Genomic DNA, 27382 nt, shown 5'->3' with positions numbered 1-27382 from the left:
TAATTTAATATACATATGTGTGTAAAAAAAAATAATCGGTAGTAGTATTATCCGAATAGGTTTATTTTAATACTGTGTGATAAACTCTAGTGAATTCGGTTATTAGTAATGCAGAGACGAAAAACTATGAATTTTAGCCTCCAGCAAGATTGCTAAACGGCCTCATGTGACTTTAACAAACCAAATCACCTTTCTGGTCTCTCCGTAGTGGCAGATCTTACAGTATGGTAGTTTCATTTAACCCGGTTAGAATAGTGTACGATGAAATAATATTCGAATTAGCAATTATTCTACAAATTTTTTATAAGGGGATGAGGACTGAGTAAAGCGTTTATTTACATAGGCAACATTACAAAATTGCACATGAACAATGTAGATTTTGATTACATTACATTGATAAATGTAATGTAACCTAATACCAAGATATAATACAATATAATTTCACAAATGGAATCAAATGGTAATACTCTTGATAAATAGTAATAAACAAGTAGCAGTAAAACAACATTTCTGTGTTTAAAATTAGTACGAAGTTCGATTACGCTGAAAAATATTGAGAACTTAATCATATGAACTTTGATAAGTACTCAAGGTCAAGGTGTGTTTGTTTCATTTGTGGTCTCCAGGGTTTCTCCTATATGCCGCTGTAGCATCTGAAAAGGTGAAGGCCGGCAAGTGTATGTATGTAGGTGTGTAAGTATGTGTCTTGTTATGATGAGTGTTGAGTGCCGGAACTGGCGACTTTGCAGCCAGGGGGCAGGGAACACCTGGTACCCTGCCGTCTGACTCCCAACCTTGGCCACGAGGAGGCGCGCCAGGTTCACTTTCTAGTTGAGACTCTTACTGGGGCTATCAGGCAAGCCTGGGAGCCCCAAGGGAAAGGAAGTGGGGATAAGAATTGAGGTATGGGGAGGTTGCATAGAAGATAAGGAGGAGATAGACCTCACATGAAATAGAAGAGAGAAGTTTACAATAGTGGATAGAGTAAAAAAAAAAAAAAAAACACACACATATATATATATATATATATATATATAATAAATAATAATAAAAAAAAAAAAAACTATATACAATGTTTACTATTAGCTAAGTGAGTACGATCACCACTCCTGGGGGACTTAATCAGACAACCAAAACTATGAATAACACTTCATTACATTAATTAACACCATTTGAAAAGTATTAGGCCACAGCAACTAGACACACTTGTCCAGTCGTTGTACAGGACTCAACCACTTTACCTCAACTTTTTTTTTGTTCTGGCTGGTGCTATGATTATCTGATCCGACACTACCAGATTTCACCGTTAAACTCAGAAGGCAAATAGCGAGACGCTATCCATGAACAAACATAAGTAGCACCCTGTCACCGTTTTACAATTCAATATCATATATTTACAACATGCACAGCCAGCTTTTCCACTGTACACAAAATCGCTATTAATATCGTGGTAGTCTTTACAAGTCACATTTTGACAGAAACCCCACTGCTCAAGATCACTAACACAACCAACAGACAACCTCTGTTAATTCTACTAAATCCAATTTTATATTTATGGCAAATAATCTACAAAACACAACATCATTACCAATTACCATCGTGGAATCAACATAGTTACTTAAGAAAAGAGAACTAAGGACTTATTTACAGTCCTTAGTTTTTAATGAAAAAAAAAAAATTCTTGTCCTTGAACACAGACTCTGGATTACTTGGCATCACTGTTTACAGATCGACTCCAATTAGTCTCTTCCTACGTGCAAACAATTTATCTGCAAAATTACAAAAGGCTAGGAAATTTTCTTTATCATTGACAAAACATGGTAGGCCATCTTCATTGTACACTTCTGTAAGAAGCTGTAGATTATTTCTTAAGTCTGTATAGAGATAGCAGTTAAATATTAAATGCTCCATGGTCTCAGGAGCACCACACTTATATAATGGAGAGGCAGCCAACCCCAGAGAGAACAATTTGGAGTTCAAGCTGCCATGCCCTGTTAGAAGAAAAGATACATTCAGACCTGGGCAGAACCAGGCCAACCGTTGCTTGGTAAATTCTAATATGCTGGGAAGGTATCTAAAAGTAACTCTACCAACTTCTGCCTTGGACCAAGTTAATTGCCAACTATTAACAAACTCTCTTCTAATTCTACAATTATCATCCTTAGTTGGTATGTCTAAATTAATTGAATAGTTACTCACCCTTGCAGGCAGAGCTTTCCGACGATAATATTGTAAGTAGTGATAAATAACTTCATATTGAATGGGAAGTTTTCCACTCAGTACTTGTAGTGCCATTGTTGACACTGTTCTGCAATTTCTTGTGATTGCAAGAAGAAGGAAACGTTGTGCTTGAGTCAAATACTTCAAGACTAAACAGTTATTAACACGATAACCCCATGCACCTGCAGCATAACAAATTATTGGTATAAAAATACACTCGTAGTATAACTTTAAAGTTGCGGGTTTAATTCCCCAGACATTTTTAGTTATTCTGATGATTTTACCAGTTAAGACTTTTATTTTGTTCAGCATATTTTTTGCGTGGGCTACGAAACTAAATCTATCGTCCATCGTTATTCCAAGATATTTATACGTTCTTACAATTTTAATGGATTGATTATTAATTTTTATACTGGGGGGTCTATTCAGGTTCAAATAGCCTTTCAAAAGCATTTGTTTAGTTTTGTCAATGGAAATCTGTAGTTTGTGCATACTACACCAACCATCAAGGTCTCCCAAGATTTCGTTCGCACGTTCTTTAAGTTCCCTACGAGACTCTCCGAAAAACCAATATGGTCAAGTCATCTGCATATGCCGCCTTCAAAATTTTGTCGCGCTGTACCCCAAGCCACCCATCAAGAACCACATTCCAGCAGACGGGTCCTAGGACTGATCCCTGAGGGCAACCCCGAGTAACAGCACAAGTAAGCGAACAGACACCAGAATACACCACTAGGCTACGACCATGGAAATAATCAGAAACTAGTCGATAAAGGGGAGCAGACACCTCGGCCTCCCGGAACCTCGCCAGGACACTTTGGCACCATAAGGTGTCAAAGGCCCTTTGAAGTCCACAAAAAGGCCCAGGACATACTTGGAATCCGCATTCGAGACCGAATCCATTACAAACTTTATATCATCAACAGTTGAACAGCCTTTTGTAAAGCCAAATCGAGTGTTTACTTGTAGATTTTTAGCCTTATAATATTTCATAAATCTAGTTACAATAACCTTTACTAAAACCTTACCTAGCACTGGTAGTAATGCAATAGGACGATAGGTGGATGGAACATTGAGGGGTTTGTTAGGATTTTTAACCAGAATTTTAAGATTGGCTTGCTTCCAGGGAGTTGGAAAACGCCCGTCAAACAGGAATTAAGAAGATTAATAATTAGTTGTGGTTTGATTGTCCAGATTCTTTTTAATACTGCAACTTCAAGTAAATCTAAGCCTCGACATTTGTTATCCTTCAAAGAGTCAATAGCTGCGCCAATTTCAAGATTAGTAAACGGGTCCTCATCAGTTAATCCAAAATACATCAAGTGCTCCATCCTTAAATTTGTTTGTTCCGTACTCTCTGGTACACAAATGTCTTGGCAAATAATGCCATCCAGTATTGCATTCATCGACTCTGTCCAAGAAAGAGTCTCTTGGCCATCAGCCACGATAGACGATACGATCTCACCAGGGTGTAATTTCTCCGCCACAATTTTGTAAGCAAGTCCCCACGGTTCATCCTTTATTGTCGATTTAACCAGTTGTTCCCAAGCATTCTCCTTTTCTCTATAAATTTGATTAAAGTAGGTCCGCCTGTCCAGCTTGTAAAGGTCGCCCAGACGGTCCACCTCAACCCTTGCCCTATTATTTCTCTTGGCACGCTGATAGTTACGCCGAGCACTTTTCAGTTCATTTCTCAGATTTGTGAGATCCTGAGACCACCAGGGCACATGATTCTGTTTTCTCTTTTTCTTTGCGAGAGAGGCATCACAGACCAACCTTACTAGGTCGTTTACGGCTCCCACCTGCTCCATTGCCGGCAGTTGCCCAATTCTCTCAATGTTATCAGCCGTGGCTTCTGCGCACAGCCTGTTCTCAAAATTTTCCCAATTTGCACCCTGAGTCCTGTACCTTGGAAAATCGTATGAGTTCCTTCTTGCCATACAGCCTGAGTCCATAACAACTTCAAACGTTATGGGGTTATGGTCACTTGCTGAACATGCAGTTCTAACTTGCCAGTTTCTTATGTTTTGTCCAAATGTATAGTTGGACACCGTAATATCTATGAAGGATTGACCAGATGCTGAGACAAAAGTAGGGGGGTGCCCTACGGTGTTCTAAAGATGTAAGTTCTTAGTTAGGATTAACTCCTCTAATAACTCGCCTTTGTGATCTGTGAAGTGACTGTTCCATAATGTAGATGCAGCATTTGCATCCATACACATAATAACTCTTCTACCCGCCAATCTGTGGAGAATATTCTCTACATAATTTAGGTAAGGCTCGATCTGTTGATGTTGTTGAGAGCATTGAAAATACAATGAAACAAAATACACCTGCCCAAACGTACCTTCCAGACAGGCACAGGCAGAATGTGTGGAGCACAAGCTTGTTATCTTTGTGACAATAATGCCCGGATCAACTATAACCACGGCTGCCCAAACCCTGGCCACAGCGTTCCTGCCACTTCCAGTAGTTTCAGTATTAGATTGTACAATTTTTGATGATGATGGTAATGCCTTTACAACTCCTTTATATGAATACACTTCCTGAAGGGCTAAGATTTGGATATCGTGGTCAGAGATTATTCTAGTGAAGTCATTAGAGACCGCGATCGACCTTTGACAGTTCAATTGCAAAACTTTAATTGGTTCGCTAGTATTATGATTTATATTACGATTGAATGTAGTTAGTACGCGACTTGGTCACCTCTTGCGCGCGTATATACTCAGGACAGCCGTTGTCACGGTAGGAATGATCAGCTTTCTTCTTGCGCATTTTACAGTTGGGAAAAGTTGCAGGAGAAGCCTTGTCAGGACAAGACTCAATCTGGTGCCCCTGATTGCCACAGTGCCCACAAGTATATTCAGTTTGATGGCAATTACGTGCAGAGTGCCCGTAGCCGAGGCATTTGAAGTATCGTGATGCTATAATAAAATCCTTTACTCCATGTGATGCCCATCCAATGTATACACAATTACCAGTATTCAATAGAATTTTCTTAATGTTGGCAGGGGTTTCAATGACCCAATGAAAGTTATTCTTAATTTTAGACTTAATTTTAAATCTAACCTTGACACATTTTTTGAATTCGTCACCAGTTATACTGTTATCGGCAAGGTTCTTATCGTATAAATCCTCAAGATCATTATCAGTGATCTCTTTATTAACGTCATATATTATAAGAGTGGGATTCAATTTCTTAGGAAGGTCCACATTTAAATTGTGATCCTTAAACTTACTACACTTCTTTAGTTTCTCAAGATCATTGTTAGAGGCAGCCTCAATTACAATACCTCTATCTCTAACCTTTCTTATTGATTTTATCTTAATTCTCTTCAATTCTGATTTAAACTCCTTTGTCACCATTTGTTTTATCTCGTCACTTGTTTTGAGTTCACTTTTGTTATCAGCATGCACTAATACCGCGTGTCTGGTTTGTGTCCCAGAGGGGATCGCACTCACATTAACCTGTTTGCCTACACCATAAGCAGCTACACCAGCATAGCTAGCTGCTGAAATTTGAGCAGGCAATGTTTTACATGCAATTTCAGTTTTTAGCTTTCCATTCTCAATTGGTTAGTTCAAGTAACATGCGTTCCATGGAATTCCATACTTTGCCAACCTCGGCAATCATGGAAGGGATAACCTTAGTCCCATTCTTAAGAAAGTCAAATAAACTATATATAAGTACTGACAGAAAACCGGACAGTAGAATGAAAAGCGCTTTTAAGTTTTTTTTTTTTTTTTCAAAGTTTATTATTATACTTTGAAAAAATATTAAAGCTGCTTAAAGACAACTACATATTTGTGAGACGACTCAGAGGCGTTGGAAATATTTTATAAATACATTTCTATCTGTTTACTAGCAATTCCTTTCGTCACTTTTTTTTAATGTTTGCTACATTGCGAAATCGTCATCCCTTTTAGTGTGGATATGATTTTGGGAAACAAGAAGATTTTTAAGTCTGGGGAGGGGGAATTAGCTGCGCAAGCCTACGCTTTGCCAAAAACTATTGATAATCAGCAGCCTACCGTGATTGTGTATAGAGACCATCTAACTCTTTTTTTATGAAACCGAGGTCATACTACGTGAATTCATTTAACCAATCAGTTCGAAACTTGTGCATAGTACTTCTTATTCGCTGTCTTACCTGATGTAAAGTGTTTTAGTGTTCAACGGCACCAGGGGTTTCCCCGCACCTCCGCGTTGCTTTCATTGTGAGTGTACCAGTTCACTGGAAAGGCCAGAGATTTAAAAGTGTATGGATCTTATAAGTATAGCATTGTGTATCGTTTTTCTTCTGGCCATTTAGCCGCTGGACCCCTGCTGAGGCCAAACGTTGTTCATACTTAGCTTCGTGGAGGCAGACCAGGTACCCAGTAATTTAGATATTTACTATGACAGGTCCTGCCACCTAATTTCCCGAAATTTTAGTGGCTAGGACCTAAAAAAAAAAAATATATATATATATATATCGTGTGGGAATATCGCTAGAATTTGAAAGGCCGAATATGGTGTGCGCAATTTAATTTTGACGCAATTAAATTTTGACGTGTGGGGGCATTCGCTTGCGTATAGGTAGAGTAAGGGGGAGGGAGACAGAAGGCTGGGGGAAAAGGCAGAAATATGGGGACGGTAGAGGAGGCGTCCTCAGTAGGTCAGTGAGACAGGCCCATGCCTCACCAGAAGAAAGGGACCGTCCTCCGCGGAAGGGAAAAGGGAGTAAAGATACCAGGAAAGGGTGCCCGGTACAATAGGCGTCTGCATCAAGGCTGCACAATGTCATATCTGATGAAGAGTTCGGTGATCATATTCGAGGAATGTCACTGATGGGACAGGCATCCCTTCCATGTTAGTTGTTTTGTTTTCTTAGTCCTTCGGGTCTTGGGGTAGGTCCGATGTCTCGCTTCCTGTCCCAGAATAAAAACATGTGGCCAGGGAAGCAAAAATGAGGTGTCTTTCTCATGAGTCGCTCTACTATTCTGTTTCAGTGATGATGATTACACTGCTGCTTTGGCATCGGATTTTACTGTTAGTTTTGTTTTGGTGGTTGGTTACGAGCCGCAGCAATTTGGGTTCTCCTCCTCGCGAACAGGGTTTGCGCGTAGTTGGAGAAGGCCCGATACTTACTCAGATTAACCCCGGCGAACATCTCTCAAACATCAATAAAAAGATCTGTGAAAAATTGCACGACTTAGGATCCTATCTCCATCAATTTGGCCTCCTCATTAACCCTGCCAAATCAGCCCAAATTGTCTTTTCTCTGAAGCGCCAACCCACTGAAATCCAAGCTTCTCTTCCCAGTGGTCAAGATGCATACAGACTTGGGAGTCGTCTTCGACTATAAACTGAGCTTCAACACCTACATTGACAAGCTCACAGCAAAATTCTGTCAAATGCGCTGGACCACAAAACAACAACTGCTCCACGTTAGGGATCTGGATGTGACTTGTCGGTACATATACACCTCAGTATACCCCGTCGTACTGTATGCCTCGGAAATTTGGGGGTCCGCGGCCCCTACCAACATCAAGCGCGTGTACTCCGCCGAATACTGGCTCCTTCGTTGGAACATGCAAAAACATCGTCGTCCACCCCAGCAAAGGACAACTGCGATGGCGATGTCACTTCATTTTGCCCGACTTCCAGATCTTGTATTTGAAAAACGCCTTGTTCTCACTGTCAAGATGACAGCCGGAATGGTCTCGGAGCCAAGCATCTGGGAACTGTGTGGCTGGAGGATCCTTCTACCCGGACTGAGGTCAGCTCCCACGCTCACAGCTCACTATAACAGACTAGCGCTCAGTGACCGCTTTCTCCTCAGGGAGATGCTCCCCACAATCCTTTCAATTGACGGCGACCTTTGTAGGTTTGTGAAGGATCGGAGGTACCGAAGACAGATCCTTAAGAGCCTGACCTTGGCCAGGCAAAGTGCACATTAATAAGAGCAGCATAATAATGCCCAATATATTGTAAATAATGTTAAAGCACGATGTCTTTATGAATGTGTTGTAAATAAAGTGAAGAATATCTTTATGAATATAAATATCAATATAACATAATGTAAATCTGAATATCTTTATTATTTCATTGTAAATACTGTCAAAAGCATATATCCTGTAAATAATCTGACACTGATTCTATTTTATTTTTGGCTCTGGGGGATGAGCCCGAACTTCGATGTGGGCCCCGTCTCCCCAAGGCTGTTGTCTACCAGCCAATGTAAAACCCCTGGCATTACTGCTGTGAAGGGTCTATTGTATATACCACGTTTGTATACAATAAAGATTATATATATATACTTCTCCTTTGTGTCCAGGAGGTGATGTTCCTGGCCATATGGTAGATATTGAATCCTGCTGATAGCACTGTCTTACCTGGTGTAAAAAAATTCAGTTAGAATAATTTCCATCGTTCCATGCTTTGGGTTTTGATTTTTGAAAGTGAATTTTTTTTTTTTCGGAAAGCGTACTGATTGGCATTCCATGCATTGTCTTTTTGCGAGTCGTATTCAAAACACCACGACTCGTCACCTATTGCGATTGAAAAGCAAGTAGAGTTCATCATTCCTACTTGAATGAGTCTCATGCTTCGAGTCTGAGCAGCTTTGGTTTATGAGACAAACAGTACCGAAGAACCTACCGCAGATCTTTAGTTTGCCCAAATCCTCTGCCAGAAATATGCAACTCTTTCTCTTAATATTGAGTTGCTTTATTATCATTCGAATATCCACTTGGCTCAATTAGTGATGAAATTATTTCGACCGTTTCTGGGATTCAAAGCCTTGCTGGGACGATCACAGCCCTCGTCATCTTCCAGATCCTCACGGTCATTCTGAAATATTACAAACCAGTGGAAACCCTCGAAAGTGCGTCTAGCTAAAATTTATACCGACGTGGCGCAGCGATGAGTTTTTAAGGTGGACCGGTTTATAGTGAGAATTTACAGGTAATTGATGTGACTAGAACCAGAAATGCAGGGATTCGTGTTTTTTTTTTTTTTTTTTTTTTTTGTCATTGAATTAGTATATTGTTGATAATAATATTTAGGCAATAATAGTGTTTGTCCTGTTTTCGCGTATCATCGGTATTGGTCGCGAACTTCCGTAGCACTGTTACATTTGTTGTGACAGAATCCATGTTGGTAATCTCTTATGAAGTGTTCAAAGTATTCAGAGATATATATTTTATACAAGTCAAATAATTTTGTTATTGTGTTTATTATGCCATGAATTGTTGAGGAGGCTCGCATCCTGCAGTGGGTTGATAAGGGCTGCTGTTTACCTTTTGTGCTATTCGGTCTGTAATTTTGAATTTCATTTATGGATACCCTTATTTGTGAATGCGAATAACACTAACATCGTGAAAATAAGTGGGGTTGATCCTTGTATATTGCACCTACTCAAGAAAAATGGCATGTCAAAATTTAGAGTTTTCAGTTTAGTGGTTTTAAGGCAACAGAAAGTTACATTCTTTTATGTAGAAAAGTGTCAAGTCAAACTTTAAAAATTGCTAAAATTTTAAAAAATTCTTTTGTTGCTTTCATAAGGAATTAAAATTTTAAAAAATTCTTTTGTTGCTTTCATAAGGAATTAAAATTTAAAAAAAAATCTTATTTTAGCGTTCCTATAAAATTACTTTCTTTGACTTGTGTCGTTTTTCTAGAGATGGTACTATTTAATGAGCAATTTAACAAGTTCAACGGCATGGGAATGAGCTCCCGCAAATATGTCATCCTTAAGCTTCGGTAAGGCACCCTCTATCTATTCTCTGATAATATATGAATGTGGAAAACATCGTGTGTTGACATCAAATTGAACTGGCCTAGACTGGAGATTTATTTAGCCTCTGCCTGACGAAGAAAGTGTTCGGCGAAGCAGTCTGCCTTTTCCAGATGAAGGCTGATTACATCCTCCTGATTATATATTAAACAGAAGATTTCATTTCGTTCGATTTGTCTCCTTATATTCCAGAAAAGTTTAATGTCCCTAACTCCAGTGAGATGCTCTTGGATTGATTGAAGATGTCTCTCCTAGTTACTTTTTAAGGTGGAATTTTCCTCTCCTAGTTCTTTAATTTATCGAGGAAGATTTTGCTAATCTTTTTTTTTTTTTTTTCTGTTATTGAGCCATGCATTTGAATTTTGCTCCCAGATTGACAATAAACTGGAGAGAACACAGACTGTATTTCCGGAATCTTTTGAAAGGTGGAACAGAATATCCTTGATAATGGTGATATTAGTGATGCTGTAGAAGGGTGACCGTATATTGCATTACTTTTCTTTTCCTGCTCTGTATTTATCTTATTTATAACAATGAAATTAAACTAACAAACTTTGCATTCGATAATAATAAATAAAAACATTGAGGATTTTCAAGTGTAATTCGACGTATATTATTTTAGGCTGCCTACAACAAATTAGGATATATTTTTCGAAAAATTGAAAGAGAGAGTATACCAGCAGCTACAGGACTTCAATTGATATTTTTTCGGGAAGTGTTATTTTCAATGCTTATTGTACTAATAATATCTCTTCATTGGATTAATTAAATGAAGAATGCTAACTTCAAATTGAAGCGGTAATGCAATTCATGTATCCATGTGACTGTTACTGTTGATTTCCTATTTTATAATATTTTTAATTTAGTTTATTAGGATTTTTACATCCGCGAAAAATGCAAATCTGCCTTAGAAACACTCTTGTTCAGAAGTAATACCCAAATAGTTCACACCATAACACCTTTTATAAATCAATACGTTATAACTAAACAGTAGTTGATGCGCCAAAAATCGCCAACCAACGGAATGACTCTTTCAATACATCTACGTTAAAGAATTTTACCATGGTAGACGTAGATATTCAGGGTTGCTTAAAATATCCCTATTTTCATCTGTCTGGGGCACAATCTAATGGGAAAAAATGCAACTAGATTGTGCAGGTATGTTCTTTGAAAGATGCAGAAGAGAATTACACGAAAACAAAATTATTTCCAAAAGTAGGATATATTTTTTCATAAATTGAAGGAGAACCTGTAGGCTATTTGACCCCTTCGATTAAACTTATATTAGAAATTTTTAAAATATTAAAATCTTCCAATTTTCTACCATTAGGGGAGGAGGAAAATTTGCGCTGTGAACGATTTGCACATCCATTCCACCAACGCATAAATACCGAATAGAAGGTTGTAGAAAATACCGTAGCATAAGTAGTACAGTGTCTCGCCATATTAGAGAACGCTTTGATGAAGCTCAACTTCCATCACAAGGAATCAGTGCAGAAGGAACCAAATACAGGCATTGCAATCACCAGCGAAGCGGATCGATTAAAACGTCGGAAAAATGATTGCATGATTCCAGTAAAAAAAAAAAAAAAAGTTTGGAAGTGAAGCCAAAATATCCGTGATGACAGAAAGCTAGATATTTCGTATAATTATAATAAATTTCTTTATTCACAGAAATGTAGGACACGATTCCCGCAACAGGCAACCAGAGGAATCTCACAATTAACTGGAAACATACATTACATTCAGTACATGAAAAACTAGGTGGGTATACAGCAAACACATAAAATACACAGAAAGTGCTAATAGATTATACACAGCTTACATTGCATTATATAATTATTATAATAGATTATACAGAGCTTATGTTGCATTATATAGTTATTATATACAAGCTGCAAGACATTGAGACAGTCTGGAAACTTTCACTGGGAGTTCACTAGGTCCGCTGATAATTGCAATTCCGCTGACGAAAGAGCAAATCCATAGTGACTGCACTTCATTATGGATTTGCGCATTTCTTCTCTGTAGGCAGAATCTCTGAACCACATATCCAGATCAATGTTCGTGGAGTTCAGCGCGCCGATGATGCTGTTCGGAAAGTGTCGCTTAAAAGTTGAGAGCTTCTGTAGGTCAGAATAGAGCACTGGCGGTTTCTGAGGGCTCTACCAGGGATTTTCCAGCCTACGATTTCCCAGATATTAACGAAGTCGAGAGCAGAGGAGCATAGGTTAAGCGCCATTGTGAGCTTCCTCGCATATTCCAGGTGTGGGGCGGGAGTGTATCTCATATTTATGCAGAGTGTGATTTTGATGTTGTATAGGGTAGGTGAGCACAATTGTTGGCCCACTTTAGGACCCAGAATTCCAGACCCCAGAGTATCTTCAGACTTGACATAGGAGCAGCCAAACAAACTTCAATACCGCAACTGATGATAAAACTAAAATAGTAGAGCAGAAATTTTTTGATTCTTTCCTTGTTGTGGGCTCTACAGAGATCAGGTTTCATACCCCAGAAAGCCCGTAAAGCTCTTGAACGCAGTTGCTGAATTTGTTCCTTATACATTAGGTTTTCGTCTATTACCACTCCTAGGAATTTTACGGAATGAGTGGCGACGAGAACATGGCCCGCAATGGAGGGCTGCAGAGGGGCTGCTGGATTGAGGTCTGCTTGTACTCTAGGTGAGAAGATGATATATTTGGACTTTTCAGGGTTTATTTGAAGCCCAAAATAGGTAGTGTATTCACAGAAAGAGGACAGATATTTGTTCGGCATGACAGACGTCGATAATACCTCTGCCTGGTCTGGTGAGGTAAGTGTAAATGTGTGTTGTTATCATACGGAACCAGGGGTTTCCCCCATCTCCGCGTTGTTTTCATTGTGCTGAACCAGTTCACTGGGAAATGCCAGAGATTTAAGTGTGTGGGAATTGTTCATGTGTGGTGTTCTTCTGGTCATTTAGCCGTTGGATCCCTATTGAGGCCCAACATTGCCCCACTTACGCCCCGTGTAGGCGGACCAAGAACCCAGTAGCCGTAGTTTCATTCTGGCAGGTCCTGCCGCTTAATTTCCTGAGATTTCGGTGGCTAGGACAAAAAAAAAAAAAAAAAAAAAAAAAAAATCAGCGCTATCGTAGGGGTAATATCGCTTAGGTTTGCTAGGTCGAGTTTTGGAGGTAAGATAATTTTATCATCTTAAGTTTTTGATGTGTGGGGCTTTCGCTATGATGAAGGTAGCGAGGGGAGGGAGACCGAAGATTGGGGGAAAATACAGAAATATAGGGCCAATAGAGTAGACAACCCCAGTTTTCAGCGGGGCATGCCCATGCCTCACCAGAGTAGAAGTTTCAGGGTGGAGGAGAGGCACCATAGAACGTCCCCCCCCCAAGGAAGTGGGAATAATAGGTGAAGAGGGCTAGGGTGCCCTCTTCAGATCGCCATCAGATTGTTTGTACCTGTGCTGCGTTTAGTCTCTTCTGTTTTGCCACACATGGGGCAAGCCTCGTCCTTTCTTTTCTTTTCTTTTCCGTGTGATCAGCATTATTCTTGTCCAAGTACTGGTCTCCTGCGGGTTTCAGTTTTCTGTCACATTTGGCGGCGATTTTTGTCAATCTATATGTACGTTGCTGTAGATAGCTATTAGTTTTTCTCCTGATGAATAGGTCTTGTGCATACTGGGAGAGCGCTCTATATTCCTCCTCATTGTCCAGAAAATGGTGCTCTAGTCCTTTTGGGAGCTATCTCAATCTCGTTATTAGTAGCCCTCTGAGGTGTTCATAGTGCTGACAATCGTAGACTGTGGTTCCAGCTTTCGCTCTCCCCACATATGCAGTTGGGATCCTCAACGAGTCCGAAGCCAAACAGCTTCTCCTTGTAGGGTCCGTGTCCGGGTAATAGTGTTGTCATATGGTACCCGAGGAAGTAACAGGCCGGCTGTTTTGGGTATATTTTTCGGAGGTCTGGTAGAAATCTTTTTGTTAATTCGCCTTTTGTTGTCTCCGGCCACCTTCTCTGCCAAAGGTCTAGGAGGTGGTTCTGTAGCCTAATTTTTCGTTTTTTAGGTTGGCCGCCGGGTGAGTAGTGTATCCTTCGTGGGTAGCCGTCACTCCCCTGGTCAGCAAAAACAGTGGCCCGACCGAACAGCCCCAGGTCCAGAGGGAGCGCTCCAGCAAGTACCTACAATGCTGGGATACTTACTAGCAATGAAAGACAACCATTTCTGAAGCCAAAACGAAGCTTCCTCTATATCGATTTCACAGAATTCGCCAGGGGTGTAGAGCCTAAAGAGATCCATTTCTCTTTCAATTTTTAGGTATTTTGGATCATATATTGCCTTCTTGATCTTTTCAATCGAGTTCGATTGGTTTGGTTGGTTATATCATTCTTTCAACAGGACGAAAGAAGCTTCAATTGGCCTGTGGTCGGAGGGAAATGCCGAATTAAAACTGATTACCGCTTCAACACTCCCGTGGCTAGAAAAGATTTTATGTAACGTGGCTTCTCCGTGAGAGGGTGGACACAAATACAATGGATGTTGAGACTCGAAAGATCCGAAATTAACTGATCGAGGAGCTTCGATGCAGCTGGCAGGGCCAGGTTGAAGTCTCCAGAATTTTTACTTTCTGGTTGCACTTTATAGAGGTCAGAAGCCAAACAGAAAAATTCGTAGTGCATTGATCTGCAACAGGTGGGGGTAAGTAAACTGCGCATACTAGCAACTGTAGTCCATCGACTATATTGCAGCCCAGAATAGCCTCAAAATGGCTACCAGGGTATGCCCAAGATTTGATCAGAGGGAGCTGTTGCCTTAGGCAGTTTAAGACACCCCCTCCTTTCCTATCCTTCCTATTCGCCAGAATAGACTGATAACCGATGTTGGTGGTTAAAGGCGATATGCCCATGTCATCACGAAGCCAGGTTTCAATAAGGATAACAAAGTCGTAAACCGCAGTTAGAAGTATGTAAATCAGGGCACTGAGCTTGTTCTTCAGGCCCCTGATGTTCTGTATGAAGCATTTCACATGTTTATCATTGACGGGCTTGATCTGGATTAAGTTTCTAGGGTTCATTTCCCTGAGGATGGTCGCTGATTGGAGGTGGATTCCTCTTGATCATTGTGTGGCACAATGACCCGCCCTACTAGTAATGTGCACTTGTATCTGGTTATCAGACTAGATGAGATGATTGGAGGATTTAGTCAGCACGGTGGCTGCTTTTTTATGCATAAGAAGGTGTTGCATAACGTTTTTTGTGACTCTACTCGAGCAACAATTGCAAGAAGGTGATGCCGAAACTTTATTGGAATTTGCTCTTGGCTTCTTGGAACGAACGTTGGTAAGACAGTGAGTAGCCATCTTTTAGGGAGAATTAGCCCATTTTCATTTGAATGGGACTGTGAACTTACAATAACTGCAGAGCTCCTTATTACACGGCACCCGGTGCAAATATATGAAATTTCCGTACACACACTAAAATCACTGTATGGTATTTCATGACTACCTTCATTATAGACAGGGGTGGACTGGCTGTAGTTGGCCCGGCCGGCTCACAATTTTTGTTGCTTTTTTTTTTTTGGCCCGGTAGCTATCGCTGCCTAGCCGCTCAACACTGTCAGTCCCCGATTATTGTGCGCATTATCTTTTGAAGAAAGCCGTGTTACTGGGGTTCAAACGTGCTCAGTTACTGTCCAGTGGTACTGAAACATATCAACAGCCGTTTTCATTCCTCAACTGCAGCGCAAGGAAGGACGCCTGGAAACAACAATTTTTATGCAAGGTAAAGCACCTCCACGTAGAAAGAGCGTTTTACGGTAACTTGACCTCGCACCATGCCTAATAATGCTATTTGACAAGGACAACGCGTGTTGTGGAAACATTCCTGACCTAACAGCTCTGAAAAATAGCATCACAAGACCCTTCAGCAACAGCCTTCCCCCCCCCCCCATATTGTCTTACTTTCAACAGTTGGCCATGCCATAATCCGGTCTGAGGTTCTGCTAGATCACAAGGAATTGTGATCGAGCAGAACCTCACAGCAGGGCTTTTGTTTATTTGTATTCATGGACTGTCGATAATGCTGGTACATGAAAACAAGCAAATAACGTGCAGTGTTATTTTACCTGTGTTATGTCGTGTTTGTCGTTTGCAACAGCATAGCCACACAAATCATATACCATGTAAACAGCAAAACTTTCCCCTGGTGGTGATTTGCTGAAGCTAGTTTTGTTTTTAATGTTAGTTTTTTGGGCATCTTCAAAATAAAATACCTTCCTTAGAAATTTGGCTTATTTTTTTCAATTGGAATATCGCAACTCTGAATAGATATTTTAGAAATGGCCACCCAGTATTAGAGGCTTTTTGAAAAAAAAAAAAAAAAAATCCTTGATATAAGGCATTATTAATTTTATATTACGTGCTGACTTTTATAATTTGATGTTTCATTATGTCCGTAAAGCAACCGAAGAGGTGCTATTCCCATTCCTTCACTATCTTATTTTAATAAAAAAAAAAAAAAAAAAAAAGATGCCAACAATACACAACTGTGCAGATTGAATCCTACGTTTCACTTAAATTGTCTATACGTTCATATCTGCTTTTATTGTCCCCCTTTTGTGTCGACATCAGTGGACAAGGGCATTTGATTGGTAAGCTTCTCGAGTACAGCACCATTTTCAATGTGGCGTCACTTTTATTGAATTATTCGGTTGTCGTGCTGTTTATTTAGGCACGATCTGGATATTATTCATTTGAAATTTCAGTGTAGTCCGATTATCTGTTCTCTGTCTACATTCCTCCACAATAGCTCGCTATAACCAACCCGTTCAACAAAACCAAACCTTGATCGTAGAATCCAATTTTGAAAAATGTTTCAGTGATAGCAGAAAGGAGCCAAGTTTTATGAAGAAAATATTGAAGCAGCGATTCACTTGAATGATAAAGTAAACAAACATAAAAGAAGTTTTTATCGTGCAAATGCTAGCTGACTTACATTTGTGAGAAATCAATGAACTACGTGTAACAAAGTGTAGTGCGTTTTTTTCATTATTATTATTTTTATTCTATTATGTTCATTGATTCCTTTATTGCTCGAAGCAAATTTAAAAAAAAAAAAAAAAAGGAAAAAGCAGAGAACAGATGATGTATTCGTACGCAATTTACCTGCTGAGAGGTCACTCATTTTCAATGCAATTTTTTCCCACTAGATTTAGATTTAGGCTCTTTGTCATGTTTCAGAAATGATTTCTAATTAATAACTAGAAAATCACTTAAATTGCTCGAATAGAAGTGAAAGCATTCTCCAACAATACGTTGGAGAATGCTAACACGACCTGTTCACGACTATTTATAGTTCACGATTATTGTTTACGACTTGTTAATGATAAATCTGCAATATCAAGCTAACCAGTCTCGGTATTTTGAGTCTGAACAATTATTTACAGTTTCAGTAAAAGTTATATCGAAAGCGGATGCATCTCTTTGCTGCTTAAATGTTACTTTAGGAATATCGAAGTTTAAAATGTCCATCATGGACAATTAAGACAACATTTCACTAGTGTTGTTAAGTAACTTTCCCTAATGAGAAGGTGTACAGTAATTTCTTTTGCATGATCATTTCATGGCAGCATGCTTACAGAAATCATGTAAAATTAAATCATGAACTTTGTCAATTTAAACGATATTTACAACTGAAGACACAGGTTTCCGAAATCATCATGCATTCCAAAAAAATGTTATATTGTACTCATCACATTATAATTTATCCATAAAGTTTCTTCTCTACCTCTTAAATTTGGGACACGCTTCAACCAGTTCACCAGAATAATGAGTGAAAGCCACACATTATATGTACCGCGTTTTTGAATTGATTACACTAGTTGAACAAAAGCTAAAAGTTGATCCCGTTCGCACCCATGATATGGAGGGAGCTATAAGACCACGGTGGAATCACTCCCCACTGATTACCAATTTATCTTTTTCAGTTATCAATAAATTATTATCGATCTACCAACATAAAACTGCCATTTATTACAGTAATTACACAAAGAAACCTATGTTTACATACGCTGCTGCGTTTTGGAAGCAAATATTATCTGTTAATTGAAACCAGTGTCTTCTGAAATAACTGCCTGATCTAAGTAATAATCTACTTACGTATAAGCGTCAGGAGAAAGAAACCCCTAAAAACTGTAAGATTAAATGAAACTTAAATCAGAAATAAATGCAAAAAAAATTTGACCCAAAACTCACTAGCTCCATCGCAGCTGAAAAGACATACGAGTGATTCCGATCTCTCTAGGAGCACCTTCTCCAAATATGTTATTTTAGGGGGCTTAACTGTTTCATGATATTTATCTACTTTCTTCGGACTTGCCTTTACAGCAGCGTGACAGTGATCTCCTCAAACTCTGGATGAATGCCGCATTGCTTAAAAATCTGAAAACTTCTTATTACTGCTGTAGGATTTCTATAGAAAAACTTATTTCATGTCCGGGTAAGCTGTTAAACTATCGCTTCAGCTGTATAAGCAGCTCGGTATAAAACACCAAACTGACATAAAATGATGATTTGTTATGAGATTCTTGTCAAAAAATCTAGCTTTACGTGCGTCAGTAGCGACAAGAGTTTATTAAAGATCATAGAGAAGAAACTGCATCTGTTGGGTTTTTGTGATACCGTAGAATCCCTTCCCCCCCTCCTCTGATGTCTCTGCTGCACTGCTTGTTCGAACAGCATATTATATTCTCTCTCTCTCTCATATACACAAAACATTTAAGAGAGAGACATTCTGATAGAGTTAGACGATAAACTCTTTAATGAGGGAGATATATCCGTGAAAATATGTGATGGACATGAACAGTTGTTAACTGCATCGAACTCTTTGATTGCTTCTTTTTTAGTTGTGACTAGTTTTGTCCCTTCAGTTTGAATTGATCTACCCCACATTTTGAATTCTGCCTTTGGACAAGATGATTGTTCTTTATAGACACTTTCCACTACGAAGCTAAGCATATCCTAAAATATAGGGTGGCCATTGAAAGACTGAAGGGTTTGAAAAAGTCATAACTTGTTAATTTTTAATCTTTTTTATTTTCCTTTTTTACAGGTTATAGAGCATCCCTTGGAGATTAAAATGTGGCCACTGAAAGACTGACCACCCTTTCAGAATCTTCTGAAGCGATGTTCTGGCGATGCCTAGTTGAGCAGAGCGACGACGGGTAGAGGCAGATGGATCCTCAAGGACACTCTGCCATATAGCTTCCACCGCTGCGTCAGTGCGCTTAGGACCTCTTCCCGGAAGATCGCCGACTGATCCAGTTCTTTCAAACCGGACGATTAGGTTCCGAATCATGTTACCGCTAGGAGAACTTTAAAATGATGCGGTATTTTCTCTGAGTTTCAATAATTGATCTTTCACTGGAATAGAAAAAAACCCAACGAGTTTTACTCGTTGCTGGACACCATACGTAACCATTTTAATCTCCAAGGGATGCTCTATAACCTGTGAAAAAAGAAAATAAAAAAGATTAAAATGAACAAGTTATGACTTTTTCAAACCCTTCAGTCTTTCAGTGGCCACCCTAACTATTCTTGCAGAAAAGAATGCTTTAATTTCGAGGTATCTTTTTGTCATTTGTGATGGATGGTTACTTAACAAAATTCTTGATTTTAATATCAAAAGCAAACATCTTTCGTGGTGATTAAAATGCAGTGCAATTGCAGTAACCCGAAATTATTAGTGCAAGGGATGTTCGAATTACCGAACACGAAACCACATTTAAGTGCATAAATTATCGATTTACCGAAGCATTTATTCAGACGTATTAAACCAAATAATATTCACTTTTTAATTAAAAATTCACAGATTTTTCTTTTGTTTTTGCTTTACTTATTCTATCCTCCCAAGCACATTCCTGGAATTTTCCTGAAATCAGATCTGGTGAGTGGATTTTAGGGCAATTTTATCATTTTCTAAAGCCAATTCATTATATCAGTTAAAGCATAAAAAGGCATCTTATTGTTTCATAAAATTCGTTTGAACAGCAACCTCTTGAATCTCCTTATTTTCCATTATTTTTTATCTTTTAAGAAGCTATTTATAATTTCAGTATTGGCCTGAAATTTTAAATAATTTTATTTTTTTCCGTTAATTCAACTGTAATCTCTTTCCGACTTAATTTGCTTTCTTAATTCTTCCTGTTTATCTGATCAACAACTGATATCAGTTTTTTGCTATCCTCGACTTCATTGCCTCAAGTTTCTAAATATTTTAGAATAATAATCCGATTTCAGCTTCCCCCCCCCCCCCAAGGCCTCAGTACGTTTGCGTATGTTGTCATGTATAGTATCTTATGTAGGGCGGCACCTGAATGTCAGTTAAACTCCACCTTGGTACAAATGTGACGATTATAGATCTCTGTAAAAGGCCAGAAATGTGTGTGACGTTATGTTTGCGCGTTGTCTGTTGTTTAGCTGTTTCTGGCCCCTTTGTCACCAGGGTGGCGATCACATAGAAAGCTTGCCCAGTGTCCGTCTACACCACGAAGAGATGGACCACAACTAAGCATGAATCGTTGTGGGCCATAGCCATCCGTACTGAATGCCCAAAGCTACATTTATATCATTCAAAAAAACATAATAATACCAAGAAAATTAAGTTAGTTAACTAAAAATATGATTAAAACAAAAATAATAAAATAAAAAAGAAATAAGTCCCCTATTCACTCGTAGGATGCAAGACCATAAATACCAACTGTTTCATACTTAGGGAGCCCAAACCCCGGCATAACCTCTAAAAAATAAAATAGAGGCCAGAAAAAAATATCGATTGGTAGAGTGTGTTATGGCAGTCTCGTGCCCAGATCCCCAACTCGGGCACCAGCAAAATCCTACCTCACCTACAAGACCAGGAATTGGGAGGAAGTGAGGAAAAGGAGAAAAATATAATAGTTCAGTCGGCAATGCTCGTGTCAGCTTCATCATTATCTGCGAACTAGGGTTGCTGAAATTCCTTGCATAGGCCGATCCATGAGAAGAAAGTTGGATGAAAACATCAACAGTGGCCAGTAAGTGGATGACTAGATGAAACCTTTTTGCTTTCGGCGAAGGAAAGCTTTGGGAACAGAGTCCTGAAGTAGTCGAAAGCTCTCTTTGACAAGAGTAGCTTAGCAGAGTTTCTTCCTGACCAGATGCAAGCGTAGACAAAACGTGCGTGTCTTAAGCAGCCGAAAATCCCCATACAGGTGACAATGGAAAAAACATGTTCCAAAATTTCAGTATTGCCACAAATACAGAAGTGCAGCTGTAAGGTGGAATTCAGCCAGTTCGGCGTTTAAATGATCCATGCCCAGAAATGAGAAATAACGTACATAAGTTTGAAGTAAACCAGCAATAATTATTTTACACAGATGCAAAAAGAATATTTGCAATGAATTTGTAAGTTACCCGTCCCTTAGGAGAGTTTTTATACTTATCTTGCCACCACCGAATCAAAAACTCCCAGCAACGTGACTTTTCTACCTTGGTATCAGTAGTACTGTTAACTGTAAAACAATAGAAATCCCATATTTATATAAAAACTAATAGCATGGAAAATAAGTAATAAATCAAGGGGAAAACAACCGTTACGGACCTGCAGGGCTGTGGTTGATACAGTTTTGCAGAAATAGTGTTGTGGGTAAGGCGCCACCTGTGGTTTTCTACAACTGCGCCATCAGTACTCTTGTGAGGAAAGGACTCTGTAAATGCCAGAAGCATGCGTTTTGTGTAGTATAGTGGGTTGTTCTTCTGGTTACTTGACCGCAGGGCCCCCTAGTGGAACTCCACGTTATGCAGGCCAGAAACATCGCCATAAGCATAGACCGAGGATGGAAAATGGCATATTTTGCAAACTGACTTTACGATGTAACACAACCTGCTCTTGTGCAGGTTGTGCTTTACGCGAATACTGAGAATCGAACATCACATGCTTGTGATGCGTTTGTTTTGTGTTTAATTCAAATAAAATTGGCTTGCATTCATTTCAGAGGTATACTGATGACTGTTGAAAATTATTGCCCGACTAACCCGAAATCGGGCAACAATTTTCCCCACAAAAAATAAAGTTAAGACAACATTTAAATTAAAAATCATAAAATCTAAACGATAATACCCAGTTTACTTAGAACATCTTATTCAAAACATTTCAGCCCAAATTAAACAAAAAAGATCTCAGTGATAAATAGTCTAAACCTTAAAATAAGCGGTAGACCCCAGTGCATTTGAAGCATGTTTATAACAAAGATTATAACAAATAATATTGCGTCTGGAATAACTGTCGCATTGTCTATCAAGTAAACAAAAATTTGGCAGTTTGTTTTTGAATTGAATTGTAGAGTCTCTAACGGAATTCTAGTTTTTTTACTTGAGTATGAATATCTTAAACTAATTTCAGAACATTTCGAGTATATTTTTGAAGTTGAAAGAGATTATATATATATTTAACCAAAGTCGGCTTTTTAATCAAAGTTTGTGCTCTTAAATCAAATTAAAAACTAATTATGTTAGATATGAAACAAAAATCTTCCAAGGGAATTAAGAATCCTGCTTTACAAATTAACAACATCCTGACGTTAATTAAATGTACAAGTTCTAGACCTGAAAATTAAAAGATTTTACGTAAAACAAAATCTGCATTATGAATAAAAACAAGAATAATTAGAAATTATGATTTCATTTAGCGAGGAGCAAGACAAAATATTGTATACATTGTTAAGTACTGAAAGACGAATGAATCTTACCAAATTCCCAGAAAACATTTAAGGACTGAGAAGTTTAAGTTTTTTTTTTTTTGTTTTGCAGAATGTTTTTCTTTAATTCATTATTTTCAAAAAGAAACCATATTTCAATCTTGACTCCATTTGGATTAAAAGCATTATGATAATCTACATGGAAGCGTAGCTTGTATAGCTAGAAAATAGACACAAAAGCACAGGTCGCCTGCTACGTGTAATCAACGTTATCCAGTGATGTTTATAGAAGAACAGTGATCATGACTGGCCCATCCTATCAAGTGTCTTTCGCATTGTTCAGCTCTGAGGAATAGCACATTGAATAGGGTCGAATAGTTTCGCTGTTAAAACACCTAAAAGATCTGGGATATGCAATTTAAAAGGTTCTCTCCTACAAAAGTGTCTCAGCATGCTGAGCTCGTATCTTAAGGTACGTCTCGTAATTAATTTCATATAAAAAAGAAGACGCCCAGTCAGAAATAAAGCCGAAGGCGCAGCATTTTAATTAGAGTAAATAAACACTTTTTAAGAGGAAATAGTGTAAGACTCTGTACTTTTACATGGCTTCTCGACATTTCCTCTCATCGAATTTTCCCATTAAATTCGCAATCTGACAGCATTTCGCTCATAAAAACAGACCGATCCATAAATCATTTTCTTTTTCTTATCGTAAGCTTCATTTTTATACCTGTTAGATGACCTTTTCCAAAGGGAACCCATCTTCTCTCTCGCCTCCCGGTTCCACCTCTTATCCGATCATAAAGTTCAACGAGTTTTTTTTCCTTTTTTTTTTTTTTTTGGTATAACGTATTTTGTGGCACTTTAATCCCACTCTTCTTCCCTCCCTCCGTCTTCACGACTCAATTAATTTGATGTCAGAATGATACTGGAGATTTCGTGACTAATAACAGTGGCTTCGGTATCGATTAGTTCTGTAAACAGAGACCATGCGGAATCATGTACATAAAGCAGAAATTAACCACAAATTACACACAAATGTGCTTAATTTGCTTACAGGGGCTTTCTCTTTTTTTTTACTCGTACTTTAAAAATTTTCAATAAGAGTAAAATACGCGTTAATTAAGTTCAACAAATACCGCTGAGGGAAATTATAAAAACCCGATTAGCTATTATTCTACGATGAATCTTGTTACAATCTCTGACGAACCGGAAACAACTTCTGCGGCAAAATGTAATTTTTAAAAGATTATTTTCTTTCTAATGCAATCGAGTTAGGAGAGCAGGCAGGGGCAAAGATAAAACGCGAGCTTGAGGCATACACGGAATTATTAGTGAGTAATAAGTGAAAAGCATATAAATAGGCGTGGTTTGTACCCCAAGAACATTATTTTTGAAGCGATGGTAAAATTTTTCAGAAACTTTTCGAACAACGCAGTACTGGTATTAAAATCGAAAATTGAGGTTTAATGTAAAGTGTAGCCAGATCGACTGAAATTGACTGACAGATGGGCTAAAATTGAATCTCTCTGATGAATTAATCAGTAACTTCGAATACTAAATTTAATCAAAATCCGTTCAGCCAAAGAGATGGTTTACAAATAGATATAAACCGGTTTTATCTGGCAATTTAATGTTAGTGTGGTTGCACCGCAATAGGTTGCATGAATTTCCATAAACTTCACAATAAAATCTTTTATGAAACAAATAAATAGATATGATAAAAAATGGAATTGTAGTGTTGGACTGCTCAAAAATTAGCCATTGCGTCCGGTTACTATTATTGATCGAGAAACTCTGACTATCCTACAGGTGTTTAGGATCGCGGCTTTCTGGAGTTCCTTGTAGATGTTCTGTGCGAGGTCTATTGCTGCTAATTATGTAGGCTATTTGGCACCATGCCGATGATTGACACGACGATGGTTGGGATTTGTTCCCTATGCCACATGTGGTTGATTTCTTACTTAAAGTCTGTAATTCCCGATCTTTTCCTTGTAGGTTTTATGGTGGTTGCTGGTGTTGGCCATCCCTTATTATTATTATTTAATTCTCGATGCCAGTATTTTTGAAATTAAAGATATTAATAATGATCAAATTTTAATAAATTATGAATATGTTTCGCATCCTAAACAGGTTTGTAATCATTGCAATAGACATTAAATGCCACTTAAACAGGCATAAAATGATATAGGAAGAAACTTGAATTAAGTACGTGAGACAAAATGCAGTTATAAAGAAGTAAATGTGCAAAATAATTTTCAGAATAATAGAACGTATATGAAATATCATTTTAATTATAAACAAAGGACACATTACCTTTAAAAGCGTACATTGCAAGGGGAATTTGACTGTTTCATTTCATTTTAATAATTTTTCTGGTTACTACATTTCTGTGTACTTTAAAGAAAAATGATAATACACATAATGTAATAATTAAAATAATAAAATTAAAAATTTTAACCTAATCCGTTGCAGAGGCTGATTTTCATTTCTCCACCTCTTAACGCGACCGCACATCAGCGTTTTGTTTAGTCATTTAATAGTCTTTTATTTCAATTTAAGTTCGACACAAGTGAAAACATACTGAATGCAATCGCAGGTTGCAGTGTAAGGCGCGAATATGCATAAAGACACCTGCTTTGAGTGATCGGAGTTTAGGCCCTTGGCTGTTATATAAGGTGTTGTTTCTTGTATTCTCTCTGTCTTTCAAACTCCTTTTGCAAACAGAAAATTTATTTATTTATTATAAACGGAAAATTAGTTCAAAATAAAGCTCAGCCACTATACAGACGTGACTGTGACCGAACCACTGCATTAATAATAGCATTACTGCAAAGTACAAAAGCACCAAATCATTCAGTAATTATGGCTATTAACTACACAATTGGTGTATTGTTTGGCTCAAGATATAATGATTTCAAATTTGTCAGTATGGTGGATGTTGGTAAACAATAGTTTTATCAACTAAATTAAGACTAGAAGAGTTAATTCTTCTTGTGTTCATTTAACTTGTTGGAATAATAATATGCAAATATATAGATGGTTATTATAAAACTGCACATGTACAGGGTTGTTAAAATGAAAGTATCCCTGTGTAGGGGGGCTCTGGAGCGAGTTCTAAGGCTCGTACTGAAGGGAAATTTGGACAACAGGTACAATAAAGAATGCGCTCGCCAATAATTGGAAAAAAAAATAGTTACAAAATTTGTCACTATATGGCGCTGTGGCAATAAAAATCACTTGAACAGCGCTACAAATGTTCAATGTGTCGTCCATTTTGGTCAACAACAATTTCCATTCGAAGAACAGCATTTTCTACAGCAGAACATAACATGGCAACTGCAATAGCCAGCACATGACGTCTAATGTTGTCCTTCAGATCTGCCAGAATTTGATATCCTTCCCGATATACCTGGTTCTTCAAAAAACCCACAACCAGAAGTCGCATGGGGTGAGGTCCAGTGATCAGGGTCGCCAACATGTCTGGAAACAACGGCTGATGACCCGTTCGCCTGTAAAGTGTTGCCTTGTCAATCTTTTGACACAGCGGTGGATGTGGAATGGCGCACCATCCTGCATGAATATGGTATCCTGAACGCACCCACGTTGTTGCAGCTCTGGCATTGCGAAATTTGCCAACATTTTATAATATCGCTGTCCAGTGAAGGAACGGGTGCGGGGTTAAATCGATGTTACCTGTTCAAAAAATATGTCCCAATCATGAATGTGGCCGTAAATCCACACGACACTGTCACTTTTGGAGAATGCAACAGGACCTCTTGGATAACTCGAGGGTTTTCTGCTGTCCAAACGCGAGACTTGTGCGTATTCACTTGTCCATTTAAGCAGAAGTGGGCTTCATCACTCCAAAGGATGTTCCATGGCAAAGTAATATCCACTGTCATTCGCGCCAGAACTGAAGTGCGTATGTGAAACGAATAAGTGCATCACCCTGCTTTAGCTGCTGTAGCATGTGCATCTTGTAAGGATAGTACCGCAACACCAGACGCGTTACTAGCCTTACAGTGGAAACGACATGTCCACTTCACGAGAAAACAGTTGCCACACTTGGGCTACCACATGGAGATTGACTTCATTAATCCACGACAGCCATAGCCATCTTCAACACGAGAAGAGTCCACTCGTTTTCGACCTCTACCTGGTTGAACACGAAGATGTCCTGTCGCTTCAAATTTCGCAATCATTTTGCGGACAGCACAAACAGTCATAGGTCCACATGGGCCTTATGTGTTTCTGACGCCGGAAGCTGCAGCTGCATTGTTGCTGTTCTGATCGTACAGCTTCACTAATAGCGCCTTTTCCTGCAACGTTGTTGGTATGGCTGCTGTACTGCAGGCAAACATCTACTGTATGATTTTGAAGAGACTGCTTTGCTTTTATACAGTACAGTGGAGCTGAGTAGTGGCGCTGTGGCAATAACTTACGATTATGCAAATAACATAAGTTATTTGCATAATGGTAACTGAGATAGTTACGCGCCATACAGTGATAAATTTTGTAACTAATTTTTTTTCCCAATAAATAGCGAGCGCATTCTTTATTTTACCTGTTATCCAAATTTCTCTTCAGTACGAGCATTAGAACTCGCTCCAGAGCCCTCTGTATAGGAATACTTTAATTTTAATAACCCTGTAGAT

Source organism: Mastigoproctus giganteus, chromosome 3 (assembly GCF_048544385.1).
Source record: "Mastigoproctus giganteus isolate SK-2022 chromosome 3, ASM4854438v1, whole genome shotgun sequence".
In the NCBI taxonomy this organism is placed as follows: Eukaryota; Metazoa; Arthropoda; class Arachnida; order Uropygi; family Thelyphonidae; genus Mastigoproctus; species Mastigoproctus giganteus.
Note: the sequence above shows the minus strand (reverse complement) of the source record.